Consider the following 19423-nt stretch of genomic DNA (forward strand, 5'->3'; position numbering starts at 1 on the left):
CAGCCAACCACCACGACTCACTGGGGATCAAGAAGACAGTGCGTGCACACACACACACACACACACACACACACACACACACACACACACACACACACACACACACACACACACACACACACACACACACACACACACACACACACACACACACAGCTCCTCCAGCAGTGTAAAGCCTGATTTATGCTTCTCTGTCTGCGTCAGTGCGGAGACACGCAACACCATTATCCGTCCTGGCGTAGGGCTCCGGCAGGCACGCAAGTACGTACGGAGTCGAGCCCACTTTTTTAAACATCCGTCGAACGAGACGGATTACGCAAGCTTGTGATTGGTCAGGACGCCGCTGTTGTTTACAGCGCCGCCATTGCAAAGAGAGCCGAGGATAACTAGCAGCAGACACGGAGAAGCTTGAAGAATACCTCGCGAAAAAACTCTAAAAATATGAACGTTTCATCCTCCCGTGACTGGAGGAGTGAAAAGATGTGCAGCAAGCATTTTATTTGTGGACGGAAATGACAGGAAACGTGGGTTTATAGGTGGGGAGCGCATGAAGCGGTGGGAGAATGAGAGACAAATATGTCCGTGTTAAAAGTCTCTTATATACACAAAAAACACAATATAAACACATTATCTTGGACCGATACATGACAGGATACCACAGAACAGCGCTACGCCCTCTGTTGTCCTGCCAGGCAATTGCTTTGCAACACTCTCCAGGAGACGGAGAAGTATGAGAGCAAAACGCTTCCGTCAATCCATGCGTGTCTGTCCCTTGCGGAGCTGACGGACAAGCATAAACCAGACTTAAGCCTGTAGCAGCATAACTACAGCGATAACTCTGGATAACCTAGCCTTTTTTAGATGGAGACATGTCGGAGGCAGGGCAAGGGAGAGTCGTCTTTACCGACTGTACACTCCACCTTCCTTTACTCCCCCACTTGTCCAGATCTGGGCTAACATCAAATTTTAACCATAGGCCCTATCAAATAAAAATGTTTTAAGCCTAGTCTTAAAAGTAGACAAGGTATCTGCCTCACGGACTAAAGCTGGGAGTTGGTTCCACAAGAGAGGAGCCTGATAACTAAAAGATCTGCCTCCCATCCTATTTTTAGATATTCTGGGAACCACCATTAAACCTGCAGCCTGAGAGTGAAGTGCTCGGTTAGAAACGTATGGAAAAATCAGATCACTGATGTATGATGGAGATTGATTGTTAAGAGCTTTATATGTGAGAAGGAGGATCTTAAAATCTATTCTGAATTTAACAGGTAGCTAATGTAGGGAAGCTAAGACAGAAGAGATACGATCTCTCTTTTTAATTCTCATTAGAACTCTAGCTGTAGCATTTTGGACAAGCTGAAGACTTTTAACTACATTCTGTGGACATCCTGAGAGTAATGAATTACAGTAATCCAGTCTTGATGTTATAAATGCATGAACTAGTTTTTCAGCATCACTCCTGGAAAGGATGCATCTAATCTTAGCAATATTCCGAAGGTGGAAAAAGGAAACCCTACAAACCTCTTTAACGTGGGATTTGAATGACATGTCCTGGTCAAAGATAACACCAAGGCTCCTTACTTTGTTCTCAGAGACTAATTTAATGCCATTCAGGTCAGGTGATTGACTAAGCAATTTCCTTTTCTGAATTTCAGGTCCAAAGATGAGAACTACAGTCTTGTCTTGATTTAAAAGCAAAAAGTTTTGAGTCATCCAATTTTTTATGTCTTCAAGACAAGCCTGTAATCTAACTAACCGATTAGGTTCATCGGGGTTAATGGATAGATATAACTGAGTATCGTCAGCATAACAGTGGAAGTTTATCCCATGCTGTCTAATGATTTTACCAATTGGGAGCATATATATATATATAGTAAAAAGAATTCGTCCAAGCACTGAACCCTGTGGTACTCCACATGTAACCCTGGAGTATGAAGAAGATTTGTCATGTACATTTACAAACTGATATCTATCAGACAGGTAGGATTTAAACCAGCCTAGCACTGTTCCTTTGATCCCTACAACATGTTCAAGCCTTTCTAAAAGAACATTGTGATCTACTGTGTCAAAGGCAGCACTGAGATCTAACAAGACTAGAACAGACACAAGATTCTTATCCGAGGCCAAGAGAATATAATTTGTAACTTTCATTAATGCAGTTTCAGTGCTGTGATACTCTCTAAAACCATACTGAAATTCCTCAAACAGATCATTGGTGCTTCAATGCTCACACACTTGGATGGCCACTATTTTCTCAAGGACTTTGGATAAAAATGAAAGGTTAGATATTGGTCTATACCGGTAATTCATTGGGTCATCTGGATCCAGAGAAGGCTACTTAAGTAATGGTTTGATTACAGCAACCTTAAAATCCTGTGGTACGTATCCATTTACTAAGGATAGATTGATTATATCTAGAATGGGGGCAGTAACCAAAGGAAATGCATCTTTAAATAATTTAATTGGGATTGGATATAAAATGCAAGTTGAAGGTTTGGATGAAGCTAATATTTTTGATAACTCTGAAAGCTCAACTGGATCAAAATGGTTCAAACACAGATGAGGTTCTACAGTTACCTCAGATGCTGCCTCACTTACTGAGGAAGAAGAAATCACATTAGGGAGGATGCCAATGACTTTGTTTCTAATAGAATTAATTTTACTTGTGAAAAATTCCAGAAAGCCGTTGCTGCTGAGGGCTAAGGGAATAGATGGTTCAGAGCTATGATTCTGTGTAAGTTTGGCAACTGTACTGAAAAGAAATGAGTTTTGCTTTAAAGTTCGTAAATGAGAATTAAACCAGGGAGCCAACTTCCTGTCCCTAATTACCCTCTTTTTTAAAGGGGCAACATCATCTAATGCCACACTTTAAGCAACATTATAAACTATAGCATAAATTTGTGAAGGGCTAAAAATATTGCCCTCTGCTACGTTCCTCTGAGATGCTGAAGATGGTAAAGATGGAACAGTTGATTTAAAAGTTGCAACAGCGTTGTCAGATAGACAGACCATAGTGAAATTTACTTTCATGTCTCAAGAACTCAGTTATAAAAAACTCAAAGGTTATCAAAAAGTGATCCGAGAGGACTGGATTATGTGGAAATATTGGTATTTCCTCACACTCTATGCCATAAGTCAGCACAAGGTCTAATGTATGATGGCAGGAGTGGGTGGAGCTATGTATTCGTTGGGTAAAACCAATTGAGTCTAAGATATTACCAAAGGCTACATTGAGGCTATCATTTTCAATGTCCACATGAATGTTAAGTTCCCGCGCTACAATGACCTTATCAGTATTTAGCACCAAATCAGATTAAAAAAAATCAGAGATGTGATCCAAAAACTCAGAGTAAGGGTCTGGTGGACGATACAAAACTATAAACAAAAGTGGTTTTACAGTTTTGAAATCTGGATTAGGAAAACTAAGAATAAGATGTTCAAAAGAACTGTAACCATTAATTGGTTTCGTTTCGTTTCGTTTCGTTTTATTGAGATCCTCATTGGCTTCTGCCTAAGTGCAGATGCTAGTCTTCCTGGGGTCTCATACATTTTCATACAGTTGTTTACATGAGATAATACCCTTTACACACAAACACACACACACATTCACGCACACACATCCCTAATTCCCATAATACCAGTAGCTCAAGATGAAATCACATATCTAGAACAAAATTACATATATAAACTAATATCGGGAAAGGAGTTAATCACACCAATAAAGATTGAAAATAAAATATAACAGAATGGTGACATCATGTCCATTGTTTCGTATCATAATTCATCGATATCCAGTACTCGACCTCAAACACAGATTTTCAATCCTTCGTTGCAGAGTTCATAGTCACTATACAATTAGGTGTGTAAACAAAAAAATTTTCAGTTTCTTATGAAAAGAAATGTTATTACTTTCAAAAATTAAAAATCTAGGTAATGCATTCCATGCAAGCATAGCTTTATAGTGAAAAGATCGTTGAATTTGATTTGTTCTACTGCGTGGTAAAATACATTTCATCTCATTTATCTGTCGTGTATTATAAGTATGATTATCTGAAAAAAACATTAATTTGCTATGTATAATTTTTGGTGTTTTTGTAATTATTATTTTCCTCACAGTTGTTACCACGAAATACTTTAATCTACTCTTCACATCAAGCCAAGCAAGTTTTTCATGCATCGTTCCCACATTTGTTCTGTAAGGGCAGCCTAAAACAATACGAGCAGCTTTATTTTGTGCAACTTGTAGCTTATGCAAATTATTTTCACTTGTACTGGACCAAATAACAGATGCTTGATCTACACAAGAAAGCACTAATGATTGAACAAGGCATTTAAGTAAATATTGTGGTATAAATTTGCAACAAAATTTTATTATGCCCATACCTCTCCCCATTTTGCGTAAAACATAATTAATCTGGCTTGTCCATGATAATTTACAATCAACTATAACTCCTAGTAATTTTACTTCTTCTAGTTGTTCTATTATGTTGTTACTCAGGGTTAAATGTAACTTTGGCATCGTCTGTAAAGTATGTTTGGAGCCAACTACCATGCATTTAGTTTTTCCTGCATTAATCACTAATTTGTTAGCAGTTATCCACTGCTCGACTGTTCTTAACTCTTCATTTAATATTTCATTCAATGCACTCTCCGTATGTGCTGAAGCTAAAACAGTAATATCATCTGCATATACTGCTGTAGTCGCATGTTGCAGCACCCACGGAAAATCATTCAAAAAAATAGAAAACAAAAGTGGTCCCAAACAACTTCCCTGTGGAACACCACATTCCATCAGACCATTTTCAGAAAAACTGCCATTGAAATAAAATTGATATTCTCTGTCAGTAAGATAACTTTTAGTCCAGTTAAGAGCAGATGTATGAAATCCATAGTGTTTAAGTTTTAGTAATAAAATATCATGATCTAAAACATCAAAAGCCGCACTTAAATCAAGAAATATAGAACCAATTAGCTTATTATTATCGATATTCTCTAAGCAATAATCAGTTATTTGAATAAGTGCAGTAGTGGTTGAGTGATTTGTTTTGTAAGCATGTTGATATTTTGTGTTCAATTCATTTACCTCAAAATAATCTTGAATTTGATCATATGCAATTTTTTCCATGATTTTACTTAACGCTGGTAGCAAACTTATTGGTCGACTGTTTTGACCAGACAGTGGTTCTCTATTGTTCTTAATTAAAGGTATTATTTTTGCTGTTTTCCATTGAGATGGGAAAATACCTTCTTTAAAACTTCCATTTATTATATGAACAATAGGACATGAAATAAAATCTACTACTAACTTTAACCATTTTATATCAATATTATCTATTGGTAAGGGATTGATTAATAGGTCTGAATGAAAAATGGTTGCTACTCCTCCTCCTCGCCCTGTACTTCGAGCAGTATGATGATTTAAATAAATAGAAGGAGTCGACTTTATAAACAACACCTCACATCCACCACACCGCATCTCATTTTTGATATCTTGTCATGTATCATTAGTTTAGGAAAATAATTAAATTCATTTTATGAACTATATACTGAATCGGTCTGAATTAATACGAAGTGTGTTTATGGTCCTTTAATAAGCAAAGAACCGTAGAATCCTCTGATTAAACATTCAAAGATCAATCAGATTGATATTTCAAATTTATATGGAATATCACATCTTACTGATCATGATTAATATGTATTAATGTTACACCTTATTAATTAATTTGTTACATAAAAACTGATACAAATGTTAGATTATTGTCTTAAAGCTTAGACACGATGGTGGGATCACAAAAGGTCACACAGACTCAAGGAAACAAAAGTGAGTCTAAAATCTCAGAGACAGGTTTCGTTTTCACAAAAATCACAAAATAAAGTTGATCACATTGAACCGTGCTGTCCAGACTGCTAAATGCCTTGTTGTGACACCATCACATAAACCCACACATGTGTATTTAGTTTCAGACTGGACACCTTGGAGACCGTGGAGGAGATGAGGATGCTGAATAAACTTTTATCCATCATGGACAATGACCAGCACCCCCTCCATCACACAGTAGACAGACAGAGGAGCACCTTCCCACACAGGCTGCTACAGCTCCGCTGTCGAAGGGAAAGATATAGGAAGTCTTCCCTACCTTATGCCATCACATTGTACATTAGCAACAACTAAACCTGGTTCATGTCACAGTTATAGTCACAATGTTTTCATGTTTTATACCCCCCCCCCTTTATTTTTATATTGCTATTGTTTTTTAACTGTATAACTGTGTGTAATGCAGCTGATACACTGCAATTTCCCAGCTTAGGATTAATAAAGTACATCTATCTATCTATCTATCTATCTATCTATCTATCTATCTATCTATATCCTCTTTATTAAAAGCAACAACAAACAAACCACAATGCTTTCATCAAATGATTATCTCACCTACGGAAGGAATAAACTGTGAATTAAGGTAAAAAAAATACTTGATTCCTAAACCTAAAAGCAGACCATAGCATCATTAGAGGCAACAGTTACTTTAAAGCAATAGTGATAATCAGTGTTTTATTTTGCAGGATTTTACAGGAAGTGTTCCTACAACGTATTCAGAGATCTTTAATATAGTTCCCTCTTCCCCTTTTCCCCCTCTCCTTTTTTCCTTTAATATTAATATTCCCAAAGATTTTAAGTTATATTGAGAGAAGGAGGCTAAAATATTCTTAACAATTAGTTTACCAGAACTAAAATGTAGCTCCAGCTTCTCGCCACTTGAGGGCGTCAATTTCCTGTCTTGCTCAGTTAAACTCAGTTTGTAGCACTTTAACACAGAGATGAAATACTTTTATTCATCATGAGAACTTTAAGGTGCAGATTGTGAAGATATTCAAATGTGTGTCTCACGCTCATTGTTGGAAGCCCTGACATCTGTGTTGAACCGTGTAGAGGTTTGGTCAACAGCATATAACACATGAGGAGGAGTGTGTGTGTGTGTGTGTGTGTGTGTGTGTGTGTGTGTGTGTGTGTGTGTGTGTGTGTGTGTGTGTGTGTGTGTGTGTGTGTGTGTGTGTGTGTGTGTGTGTGTGTGTGTGTGCGTGTGTGTGTGTGTGTGTGTGTGTGTGTGTGTGTGTGTGTGTGTGTGTGTGTGTGTGTGTGTGTGTGTGTGTGGCATCTGACAACACTGCGTTGGACACACAATCAGAGCCACCCTGAGCTATCAAGTACAACTGACAGGTTTGAGTATACGTGAAACATCAGCAGTCTTTAGCGGCGTTCAGCACAGGAGACATTTTGATGGGATGTGCTGACTATGATGCTGCATGGTGGTGAGGTTTGTAGCATAGTTCACAGGAAGAAGGTTGCAGGTTTGAATCACAGGTGCAGCTTTTCAGCCTGGAGCTAGAATGATCTCCTCATGCATGACCACAGAACAAAACCATGTAGATGAGGTTAACCCTAAATTGTCCCTAGGGAGTGTGTGATGGGTTGTTGATCTAAGGTGTGTCCCTGTGATGGATGGAAGACCTGTCCAAGATGTCCCCTTCTTCTCACCTGATGATTGCTGGGAGGTGCACCTGCTCGCAGAAGCAGATATGAAACTGTGTAAGCTTATGCATGTGAGCCTTTCATCGATCTTGCTTTAATGGGACCCTGACACGCTGCTTTCATTTGCTAAATCTTGAAGAAGTTTTGGAGAAAGCTAATCTTTGTTCACATCTGAAAGCTCCTGCTGGTCAGCATTTCTGCTCTGCAAACCCAACAGCAGAACTTTCCACTAACTTCTCACTTTCACAACTGCTCTTCGGAGGAAAGTTTTGCTTTGGTTCTCTTTACACAGCTCAGTGTTCTGATTCATCCTTTGTAACGTCCAAAAGCGTCCATTTTCACCTATATATTGATCAACATAATAGTCTTTCATCTACAGCATAAATCCACTTTCTGTTTGGCCTTCCAGAACCAGAAGGTTCTGTTCAGCACAAGTTGACATTGCATGAAGACAAAACATTTAAACAAACATTCTCTCCCAAGGTCCTACACTCTCTAGATGAATGCCAGACGTCAACATTCTTCACTCTGAACAACGGAAATTTCCATGACTTTTACAACTCATAAGCTTACAATAATGATGTGATGAATGAACAAGATGTTTAAATGAAATTTTGAATGACCTGTGCTTAAATCAATGAATTTAAAATGAACATTGTTCTTACAATGATCCATTTATATCACAAATCAGTACGTGTTTGATTTAACAAGTGAATCATTGTTTACACTCATGCACATTACAATAAGATACACATTAAGGATAAGAATATTGTATCTGAAGGAAGGCGTGGCTTTCTGATAGATGTTGGTAAATACTCAGAAACGTGTCAAATTCTGATTTGCCAAACTTGGCCAGAAATCATAACAAAGTAGTTTATTAAAACAGGATTTACTTCCTGATTAATTCAGTTTCCAGCTGAGCCCCGATTCGTCCAAATCGGGAAAGAAGCCTCCTTTGAAACAAACTCCTTTGACCTTAAGTAAAACCTTTCTGTGATGCTGCAAGTGATTACAGACACAACAGCTCTTTTCAGAGCTACTTCAACTCTCAGACATCCACCATGGACACCTAATCTGCAGACCCCGGGTTGCATCTCATGGCTGGTGAAGCTGAACTCAGAGGAAGCTACTAATCTCTGAATATTGTGGTTTCAACGTCCGGTGCACTCGCCACTTTGATCGCAAACCTCCAGACCGCCGAGATCAACTCATACAAGGGTATCGTAAGCCTGCATAATGGTGTCTGATGAGGGTTTTTTTTATCAATAACTAACTCTATAATTTATAACAAATAATTATTTCACACCCAGATTTCACAATTTCTCTCAGATACAAAGAACGGTTGCTACAACATCTAGCTTCCATTATAACACCTCACATCCACCACACCACATCTCATTATTCATATCTTGTCATGTATCATTAGTTTAGGAAAAATAATTAAATTCATTTTATGAACTATATACTGAATCGGTCTGAATTAATACGAAGTGTGTTTATGGTCCTTTAATAAGCAAAGAACCCTAGAATCCTCTGATTAAACATTCAAAGATCAATCAGATTGATATTTCAAATTTATATGGAATATCACATCTTACTGATCATAATTAATATATATTAAATGTTACACCTTATTAACTAATTTGTTGCATGTAAAACTGATACAAATGTTAGATCATTGTCTTAAAGCTTAGACACGATGGTGGGATCACAAAAGGTCACACACACTCAAGGAAACAAAAGTGACTTTAAAATCTCAGAAACAGGTTCCGTTTTCACAAAAATCACAAAATAAAGTTGATCACATTGAACCGTGCTGTCCAGACTGCTAAATGCCTTGTTGTGACATCATCACATAAACCCACACATGTGTATTTAGTTTCAGACTGGACACCTTGGAGACCGTGGAGGAGATGAGGATGCTGAATAAACTTTTATCCATCATGGACAATGACCAGCACCCCCTCCATCACACAGTAGACAGACAGAGGAGCACCTTCTCACACAGGCTGCTACAGCTCCGCTGTCGAAGGGAAAGATACAGGAAGTCTTTCCTACCTTATGCCATCACATTGTACATTAGCAACAACTAAACCTGGTTCATGTCACAGTTATAGTCACAATGTTTTCATGTTTTATAAAACTACCCCCCTCCCCACACACAGACACTCTTTTTTTATATTGCTATTGTTTTTTTTTTTTTTTTTTTTTTTTTTTTTGCTGTATAACTGTGTGTAATGCTGCTGCTACACTGCAATTTCCCAGCTTAGGATTAATAAAGTACATCTATCTATCTATCTATCTATCTATCTATCTATCTATCTATCTATCTATCTAAATCCTCTTTACTAAAAGCTACAATAAACAAACCACAATGCTTTCATAAAATGATTATCTCATCTACGGAAGGAATAAACTGTGAATTAAGGTAAAAATACTTGATTCCTAAACCTAAAAGCACACCATAGCATCATTAGAGGCAACAGTGATAAGTGTTTTATTTTGCAGGATTTTACAGGAAGTGTTCCTACAAAATATTCCGAGATGTCTAATAGTTCCCTCTTCCACTTTTCTTCCTCTCCTTTCCTTCCTTTAATATTAATATTCCCAAAGATTTTTCAGCTATATTAAGTGAAGTAGGCTTAAATATTCTTATCAACGGTTTACCAGAACTAAAGTGTAGCTCCAGCTTCTCGCCACTTGAGGATGTAAATTCCCCATCTTGCTCAGTTAAACTCAGTTTGTAGCACTTTTAACACAGAGATGAATTATTTTTATTCATCATGAGAACTTTAAGGTGCAGATTGTGAAGATATTCAAATGCGTGTCTCACGCTCATTGTTGGAAGCCCTGACATCTGTGTTGAACCGTGTAGAGGTTTGGTCAACAGCTATAACACATGGGGTGTGTGTGTGTGTGTGTGTGTTGCATCTGACAACACTGCGTTGGACACACAATCAGAGCCACCCTGAGCTATCAAGTACAACTGACAGGTTTGAGTATACTTGAAACATCAGCAGTCTTTAGCGGCGTTCAGCACAGGAGACATTTTGATGGGATGTGCCGACTATGATGCTGCATGGTGGTGAGGTTTGGAGCATAGTTCACAGGAAGAAGGTTGCAGGTTTGAATCACAGGTGCAGCTTTTCAGCCTGGAGCTAGAATGATCTCCTCATGCATGACCACAGAACAAAACCATGTAGATGAGGTTAACCCTAAATTGTCCCTAGGGAGTGTGTGATGGGTTGTTGATCCAATGTATGTCCCTGTGATGGATGGAAGACCTGTCCAAGATGTCCCCTTCTTCTCACCTGATGATTGCTGGGAGGTGCACCTGCTCGCAGAAGCAGATATGAAACTGGTAAGCTCATGCATGTGAGCCTTTCATCGATCTTGCTTTAATGGGACCCTGACACGCTGCTTTCATTTGCTAAATCTTGAAGTTTTGTAGAAAGCTAATCTTTGTTCACATCTGAAAGCTCCTGCTGGTCAGCATTTCTGCTCTGCAAACCCAACAGCAGAACTTTCCACTAACTTCTCACTTTCACAACTGCTCTTCTGAGGAGAGTTTTGCTTTGGTTCTCTTTACACAGCTCAGTGTTCTGATTAATCCTTTGTAACGTCCAAAAGGGTCAATTTTCACCTATATATTGATCAACATAATAGTCTTTCATCTACAGCATAAATCCACTTTCTGTTTGGCCTTCCAGAACCAGAAGGTTCTGTTCAGCACAAGTTGACATTGCATGAAGACAAAACATTTAAACAAACTTTCTCTCCCAAGGTCCTACACTCTCTGGATGAAATGCCAGACATCAACATTCTTCACTCAGAACAACGGAAATTTCCACGACTTTTACAACTCATAAGCTTACAGTAATGATGTGATGAATGAACAAGATGTTTAAATTAAATTTTGAATGACCTGTGCTTAAATCAATGAATTTAAAATGAATGTTGTTCTTACAATGATCCATTTATATCACAAATCAGTATGTGTTTGATCTAACAAGTGAATCATTGTTTACACTCATGCACATTACAATAAGATACACATTAAGGTTAAGAATTTTGTATCTGAAGGAAGGCGTGGCTTTCTGAGGGATGTTGGCAAAGAGTCAGAAACGTGTCAAATTTTGATTTGCCAAACTTGGTCAGAAATCACAACAAAGTACTTTATTGTAGCTGCCCCTGGCACCATGAAGAAAAGAACGGAGAGCCTCGACGGGTGCATAAACTTTTATTAGTTTCTCTGGTCCAATGCCTTGGACTTCACTCCATGAGTTGCACCGTGAAAACTGTTTAGAGATATACAAAGCATAAATAAAAGGTGAACACAACTTTGATGTCATAACAGAAGTAGATTATATTCTCACATTTACCTTGCTCCGCTGGCCAAGGGTGCTAAACAAAACAATAATTCCTCAAAGCTTTATCTGTAGATTTGACTAGGTGATGGACAAGAACAAGAAAACCAAACAATGACTATAGAGTGTCAAACTAATAACCCAAACAAAAGCGTCAATTCAGCAAAACTTAGGTGGGGATGCAGTCAGCAATGTGCAGCTGAGGTGAATTTAGGCTAAAGACATAATTTCAATACTTCAAACAGTGTTATCTTCTCTACAAACAAATTAACCCAAGCAGTTTTCTCTGGAAGGGTGTGGCTTATATAAATTCTGTGAGCCAATTAAGGGTCATTGCCATCAGCTGCTCAGCTGGCAGCTACATTTATTAAAACAGGATTTACTTCCCGATAAATTCAGTTTCCAGCTGAGCCCCGATTCGTCCAAATCGGGAAAGAAGCCTCCTTTGAAACAAACTCCTTTGACCTTAAGTCAAAACCTTTCTGCGACGCTGCACGTGATTACAGACACAACAGCTCTTTTCAGAGCTACTTCAACTCTCAGACATCCACCTTGGACACCTAATCTGCAGACCCGGGTTGCATCTCATGGCTGGGGAAGCTGAACTCAGAGGAAGCTACTAATCTCTGAATATTGTGGTTTCGACGTCCGGTGACCTCGCCACTCTGATCGCAACCCTCCAGACCGCAGATATCAACTCCTACAAGGGTATCGTAAGCCTGCATAATGGTGTCTGATGAGGTTTTTATCAATAACTAACTCTATAATTTATAACAAACAATTATTTCACACCCAGATTTCACAATTTCTCTCAGATACAAAGAACGGTTGCTACAACATCTAGCTTCCATCATAACACCTCATTATCCATATATTGTCATGTATCATTAGTTCAGGAGAAAGAATTAAATTAATTTTATGAACTATATACTGACTCTGTCTGAATTAATACGAAGTGTGTTTATGGTCCTTGAATAAGCAAAGTGACAGAACCAAGTCCCAAAACCAGCATCTCCCAGCTAGCCGACCTCAACCATGGACCACAACTCCCAGCATGCCTCTCGCGGGGACTCCCTCTACGTCACCCACGTCACGAACCGCGACTATATATAGAAGTCGTCTCCCCGCTCACCACTCAGTCATCGTTTCTTCGGATCCTTGATCAGAGTTTCCAAACAACCGATCCATCGTACGAACTCTAAGCTCACAGTAAGTGTTCTTACTTACTTCTGGAAAGCCCAGCATTTCCGTGTCACTTCACTGACGCTGGAACGCTCGGGGATTCCTAGATTAAACTATGAGCACTTGCATTTACGTCACACTTACAACCACAGACTGGATTAATGTCAATGATTACAACCATCAATATATTATGTATATGGTTGTAACCGCCCAATTCACGTTAAGAAAATGTGTGATTTGCAAACGTGGAGATTAAAATAAATCATAATTAGGAAAAAAACTGAGCACTTCCGCGTCTGTGGGACCACGCTCTCTACAAGCTCAACTCCCGTTTCCAGCCGACCAGTCTGACACAAAGCACCATAGAATCTTCTGATTAAACATTCAAAGATCAATCAGATTGATATTTCATATTTATATGGAATATAACATCTTACTGATCATAATTAATATGTATTAAATGCTACACCTTATTTACTGATTTGTTGCATGTAAAACTAATACCAACGTTAGATTATTGTCTTAAAGCTTAGACACGATGGTGGGATCACAGAAGTTCACACAGACTCAAGGAAACAAAAGTGAGTCTAAAATCTCAGAAACAGGTTCCATTTTCACAAAAATCACAAAATAAAGTTGATCACATTGAACCGTGCTGTCCAGACTGCTAAATGTCTTGTTGTGACACCATCACATAAACCCACACATGTGTATTTAGTTTCAGACTGGACACCTTGGAGACCGGGGAGGAGATGAGGATGCTGAATAAACTTTTATCCATCATGGACAATGACCAGCACCCCCTCCATCACACAGTAGACAGACAGAGGAGCACCTTCTCACACAGGCTGCTACAGCTCCGCTGTCGAAGGGAAAGATACAGGAAGTCTTCCCTACCTTATGCCATCACATCGTACATTAGCAACAACTAAACCTGGCTCGTCACAGTTATAGTCACAATGTTTTTCATGTTTTATAAAACTCCCCCCCCCCCCCCTTTTTTTTTTTTTTCAATATTGCAATTGTTTATTTATTTATTGCTGTTTAACTGTGTAATGCTGCTGATACTCTGCATTTTCCCAGTCTGGGATTAATAAAGTCTGTCTGTCTGTCTGTCTGTCTCCTCTTTATTAAAAGCAACAACAAACAAACCACAATGCTTTCATGAAATCATTATCTCATCTACTGAAGGAATAAACTGTGAATTAAGGTAAAAATACTTGATTCCTAAACCTGAAAGCGGACCATAGCATCATTAGAGGCAACAGTGATAATCAGTGTTTTACCGTTTTTCTCAGTTGCTTTGGTGCATTTCTCACAACAGAATTAAACTTTGCACAACAGTTAGTTTAATCTCCACAACATGTAGTCGTTTTGGCACAACCTAGTGGCGGTTTCATCTTCATTTCAAAAGGCAAATGCTGTTGGACATGAAGCAGTTGAATAAGTACAAATGGTCACTTTTGACTTGCTATTCATCACTATCTCCTTGCTTTTATCATGAATGTCACAATTATTTATACTTGTACCGGCTGAATGGTCATTGTCCTTACAACTAATAGTTTTCATTTCATTGCTCGTGTCATTGCACTCAAAGTTGTTGAACATCTTGTCAAACAATTTGTACAACCATTTTGAAAACCCTTTTTTAAAGGAGTTTCCATGGAAATCTCCATAAATTACTTTTCTCAGCTGAACCTTATCTCACACTAATGAAAATTGGTGTGTGTCCTGGTGACAATCGGACAATGTATGTAGTGTTTTGGGATAATGTTAGCTTCCATCACTCTGCTGTAGTCAGGCAGTGGTTTGCAGCACACGACAGGATGCTTATGGAGTTTCTTCCTCCTTACACTCCATTCCTAAATCCAATTGAAGAGATTTTCTCTTCCTGGAGGTGGAAGATATGTGACAGGCATCCACATACCCAAATGACCCTGCTAGCAGCTATGGATGCAGCTTGTGATGACATCACAGCAGAGTCCTGCAGAGGGTGGATTCGACACTCCAGAAGATACTTTCCTGGATGCATCGATAGAGCTGACATTCACTGTGATGTTGATGAAAATATGTGGGCAAACAGACGGGAGCGTGTAGATATCAGTGATTGATATGCAGCAGTGTCTGTTCAGTTTTTTTTGTTTGTTTCGTAACTACTGCAGTAAGTTTTACTGTCTAAGTGAGTTTATGTTTGCTGTAAAATGTTTGTTTTACTGTATTTCCCCAGTTGCACAAGGCTGTGAACAGTTTCAGTTAAGTATTATCAGGAGTGCATGTCAAGTGTCTTGATTTTCTTTTACAATTTATGGTTTTCAACATGCCATGCATGCTGTCCAGACTTGACATGTCATTGGGAAGCACCTACAAAGAGATCCATCACAATGAGAACATGTTCAAACCATTTGATTTTGTGACCAAAGGTGCTGGTGTAATGACTTCTAATGGTGACAGCCTTGACACTTTGATTGATATAAGTACTTGCTTTTGATGAATATATTATCTGTTTTGATTAAGAGACTTGCTTTTGAAGCATTGACTACCTATTTTGAGCAATCGACTTGCTTTTGAACAACTGACTTTTCTTTTTGATGAAGTGACTCACTTTTAAAAGTTATCCACCATGTGTTGCAGTTTGCACTAATTGTTTTGAGAAAAGCCTTAATAGTGGTGCAGAGATCAATTCTGTTGTGAGAAATGCACCAAAGCAACTGAGAAAAACAGTTTTTTGCAGGATTTTACAAGAAGTGTTCCTACAAAGTATTCCGAGATGTCTAATACAGTTCCCTCTTCCACTTTTCTTCCTCTCCTTTCCATCATTTAATATTAATGTTGCCAAAGATTTTTCAGCTATATTGAGAGAAGGAGGCTAAAATATTCTTATCAACGGTTTACCAGAACTAGTGCAGTTCCAACTTCTCGTCACTTGCGGGCATCAATTCCCCATCTTGCTCAGTTACAGTTTTTCTCAGTTGCTTTGGTGCATTTCTCACAACAGAATTGATCTCTGTCACTTCATCAAAAAGAAAAGTCAGTTGTTCAAAAGCAAGTCGGTTGCTCAAAATAGGTAGTCAATGCTTCAAAAGCAAGTCCCTTAATCAAAACAGATAATATTTTCATCAAAAGCAAGTACTTATATCAGTAAAAGTGTCAGGGCTGTCACCATTACAAGTCATTACACCAGCACCTTTGGTCACAAAATCAAATGGTTTGAACATGTTCTCATTGTGATGGATCTCTTTGTAGGTGCTTCCCAATGACATGTCAAGTCTGGACAGCATGCATGGCATGTTGAAAACCATAAATTGTAAAGGAAAATCAAGACGCTTCATATGCACTCTTGAAAATATTTAACTGAAACTGTTCACAGCATTGTGCAACTGGGGAAATACAGTAAAACAAACATTTTACAGCAAACATAAACTCACTTAGACAGTAAAGCTTACTGCAGTAATTACGAAACAAAAAAAACTGAACAACCACTGCTGCATATCAATCATTGATATCTACACGCTCCCGTCTGTTTGCCCACATATTTTCATCAACATCACAGTGAATGTCAGCTCTATCAATGCATCCAGGAAAGTATCTTCTGGAGTGTCGAATCCACCCTCTGCAGGACTCTGCTGTGATGTCATCACAAGCTGCATCCATAGCTGCTAGCAGGGTCATTTGGGTATGTGGATGCCTGTCACATACCTTCCACCTCCAGGAAGAGAAAAACTCCTCAATTGGATTTAGGAATGGAGTGTAAGGAGGAAGAAACTCCATAAGCATCCTGTCGTGTGCTGCAAACCTCTGCCTGACTACAGCAGAGTGATGGAAGCTAACATTATCCCAAAACACTACATACATTGTCCGATTGTCACCAGGACACACACCAATTTTCATTAGTGTGAGATAAGGTTCAGCTGAGAAAAGTAATTTATGGAGATTTCCATGGAAACTCCTTTAAAAAAGGGTTTTCAAAATGGTTGTACAAATTGTTTGACAAGATTTTCAACAACTTTGAGTGCAATGACACGAGCAATGAAATGAAGACTATTAGTTGTAAGGACAATGACCATTCAGCCGGTACAAGTATAAATAATTGTGACATTCATGATAAAAGCAAGGAGATAGTGATGAATAGCAAGTCAAAAGTGACCATTTGTACTTATTCAACTGCTTCATGTCCAACAGCATTTGCCTTTTGAAATGAACATGAAACCGCCACTAGGTTGTGCCAAAACGACTACATGTTGTGGAGGTTGAACTAACTGTTGTGCAAAGTTTAATTCTGTTGTGAGAAATGCACCAAAGCGGAGAAAAACTGTAAACTCAGTTTGTAGCGCTTTAACACAGAGATGAATTATTTTTATTCATCATGAGAACTTTAAGGTGCAGATTGTTAAGATATTCAAATGTGTCTCATGCTCATTGTTGGAAGCCCTGACATCTGTGTTGAACTGTGTAGAGGTTTGGTCAACAGCATATAACACATGAGGAGTGTGTGTGTTGCATCTGACAACACTGCGTTGGACACACAATCAGAGCCACCCTGAGCTATCAAGTACAACTGACAGGTTTGAGTATACTTGAAACATCAGCAGTCTTTAGCGGCGTTCAGCACAGGAGACATTTTGATGGGATGTGCTGACTATGATGCTGTGTGGTGGTGAGGTTTGGAGCATAGTTCACAGGAAGAAGGTTGCAGGTTTGAATCGCAGGTGCAGGTTTTCAGCCTGGAGCTAGAATGATCTCCTCATGCATGACTACAGAACACAACCATGTAGATCAGATTAACTCTAAATTGTCCCTAGGGAGTGTGTGATGGGTTGTTGATGTAAGGTGTGTCCCTGTGATGGATGGAAGACCTGTCCAACATGTCCCCTTCTTCTCACCTGATGACTGCTGGGAGGTGCACCTGCTCCCAGAGGCAGATATGAAACTGGGTAAGCTCATGCATGTGAGCCTTTCATTGATCTTGCTTTAATGGGACCCTGACACGCTGCTTTCATTTGCTAAATCTTGAAGAAGTTTTGTAGAAAGCTAATCTGTGTTCACATCTGAAAGCTCCTGCTGGTCAGCATTTCTGCTCTGCAAACCCAACAGCAGAACTTTCCACTAACTTCTCACTTTCACAACAGCTCTTCGGAGGAGAGTTTTGATTTTGTTCTCTTTACACAGCTCAGTGTTCTGATTAATCCTTTGTAACGTCCAAAAGGGTCCATTTTCACCTATATATTGATCAACATAATAACCTTTCATCTACAGCATAAATCCACTTTCTGTTTTGCCTTCCAGAACCAGAAGGTTCTGTTCAGCACAAGTTGACATTGCATGAAGACAAAACATTTAAACAAACATTCTCTCCCAAGGTCCTACACTCTCTGGATGAATGCCAGACGTCAACATTCTTCACTCTGAACAACGGAAATTTCCATGACTTTTACAACTCATAAGCTTACAATAATGATGTGATGAATGAACAAGATGTTTAAATGAAAGTTTGAATGACCTGTGCTTAAATCAATGAATTTAAAATGAATATTGTTCTTACAATGATCCATTTATATCACAAATCAGTACGTGTTTGATCTAACAAGTGAATCATTGTTTACACTCATGCACATTACAATAAGATACACATTAAGGATAAGAATATTGTATCTGAAGGAAGGCGTGGCTTTCTGAGGGATGTTGGTAAATACTCAGAAACGTGTCAAATTCTGATTTGCCAAACTTGGTCATAAATCATAACAAAGTACTTTATTAAAACAGGATTTACTTCCTGATTAATTCAGTTTCCAGCTGAGCCCCGATTCGTCCAAATCGGGAAAGAAGCCTCCTTTGAAACAAACTCCTTTGACCTTAAGTAAAACCTTTCTGTGATGCTGCAAGTGATTACAGACACAACAGCTCTTTTCAGAGCTACTTCAACTCTCAGACATCCACCTTGGACACCTAATCTGCAGACCCCGGGTTGCATCTCATGGCTGGGGAAGCTGAACTCAGAGGAAGCTACTAATCTCTGAATATTGTGGTTTCGACGTCCGGTGACCTCGCCACTTTGATCGCAAACCTCCAGACCGCCGATATCAACTCATACAAGGGCATCGTAAGCCTGCATAATGGTGTCTGATGAGGTTTTTATCAATAACTAACTCTATAATTTATAACAAATAATTATTTCACACCCAGATTTCACAATTTCTCTCAGATACAAATAATGGTTTTGCTACAACATCTAGCTTCCATCACAACTCTTTATTGAAATAAACTTGAATTGAACTGAATTGAATTGAATTGTCATGTATCATTAGTTTAGGAAAAATAATTAAATTAATTTTATGAACCATATACTGGC

The 19423-nt window shown here is 38.7% G+C and overlaps 1 long non-coding RNA gene across 1 annotated transcript; it reads left to right on the forward strand.

The window, feature by feature from the left end:
• Nucleotides 1-9879: 9879 nt before the first annotated feature.
• On the forward strand, nt 9880-14190 carry LOC139063714 (uncharacterized). Its single transcript, XR_011517082.1, has 2 exons — nt 9880-13104; nt 13796-14190. It is a non-coding gene; the product is annotated as an uncharacterized lncRNA (long non-coding RNA).
• Nucleotides 14191-19423: the final 5233 nt, after the last annotated feature.

The sequence above is a fragment of the Nothobranchius furzeri genome, chromosome 17 (genome assembly GCF_043380555.1).
Source record: "Nothobranchius furzeri strain GRZ-AD chromosome 17, NfurGRZ-RIMD1, whole genome shotgun sequence".
NCBI classification, from domain to species: domain Eukaryota; kingdom Metazoa; phylum Chordata; class Actinopteri; order Cyprinodontiformes; family Nothobranchiidae; genus Nothobranchius; species Nothobranchius furzeri.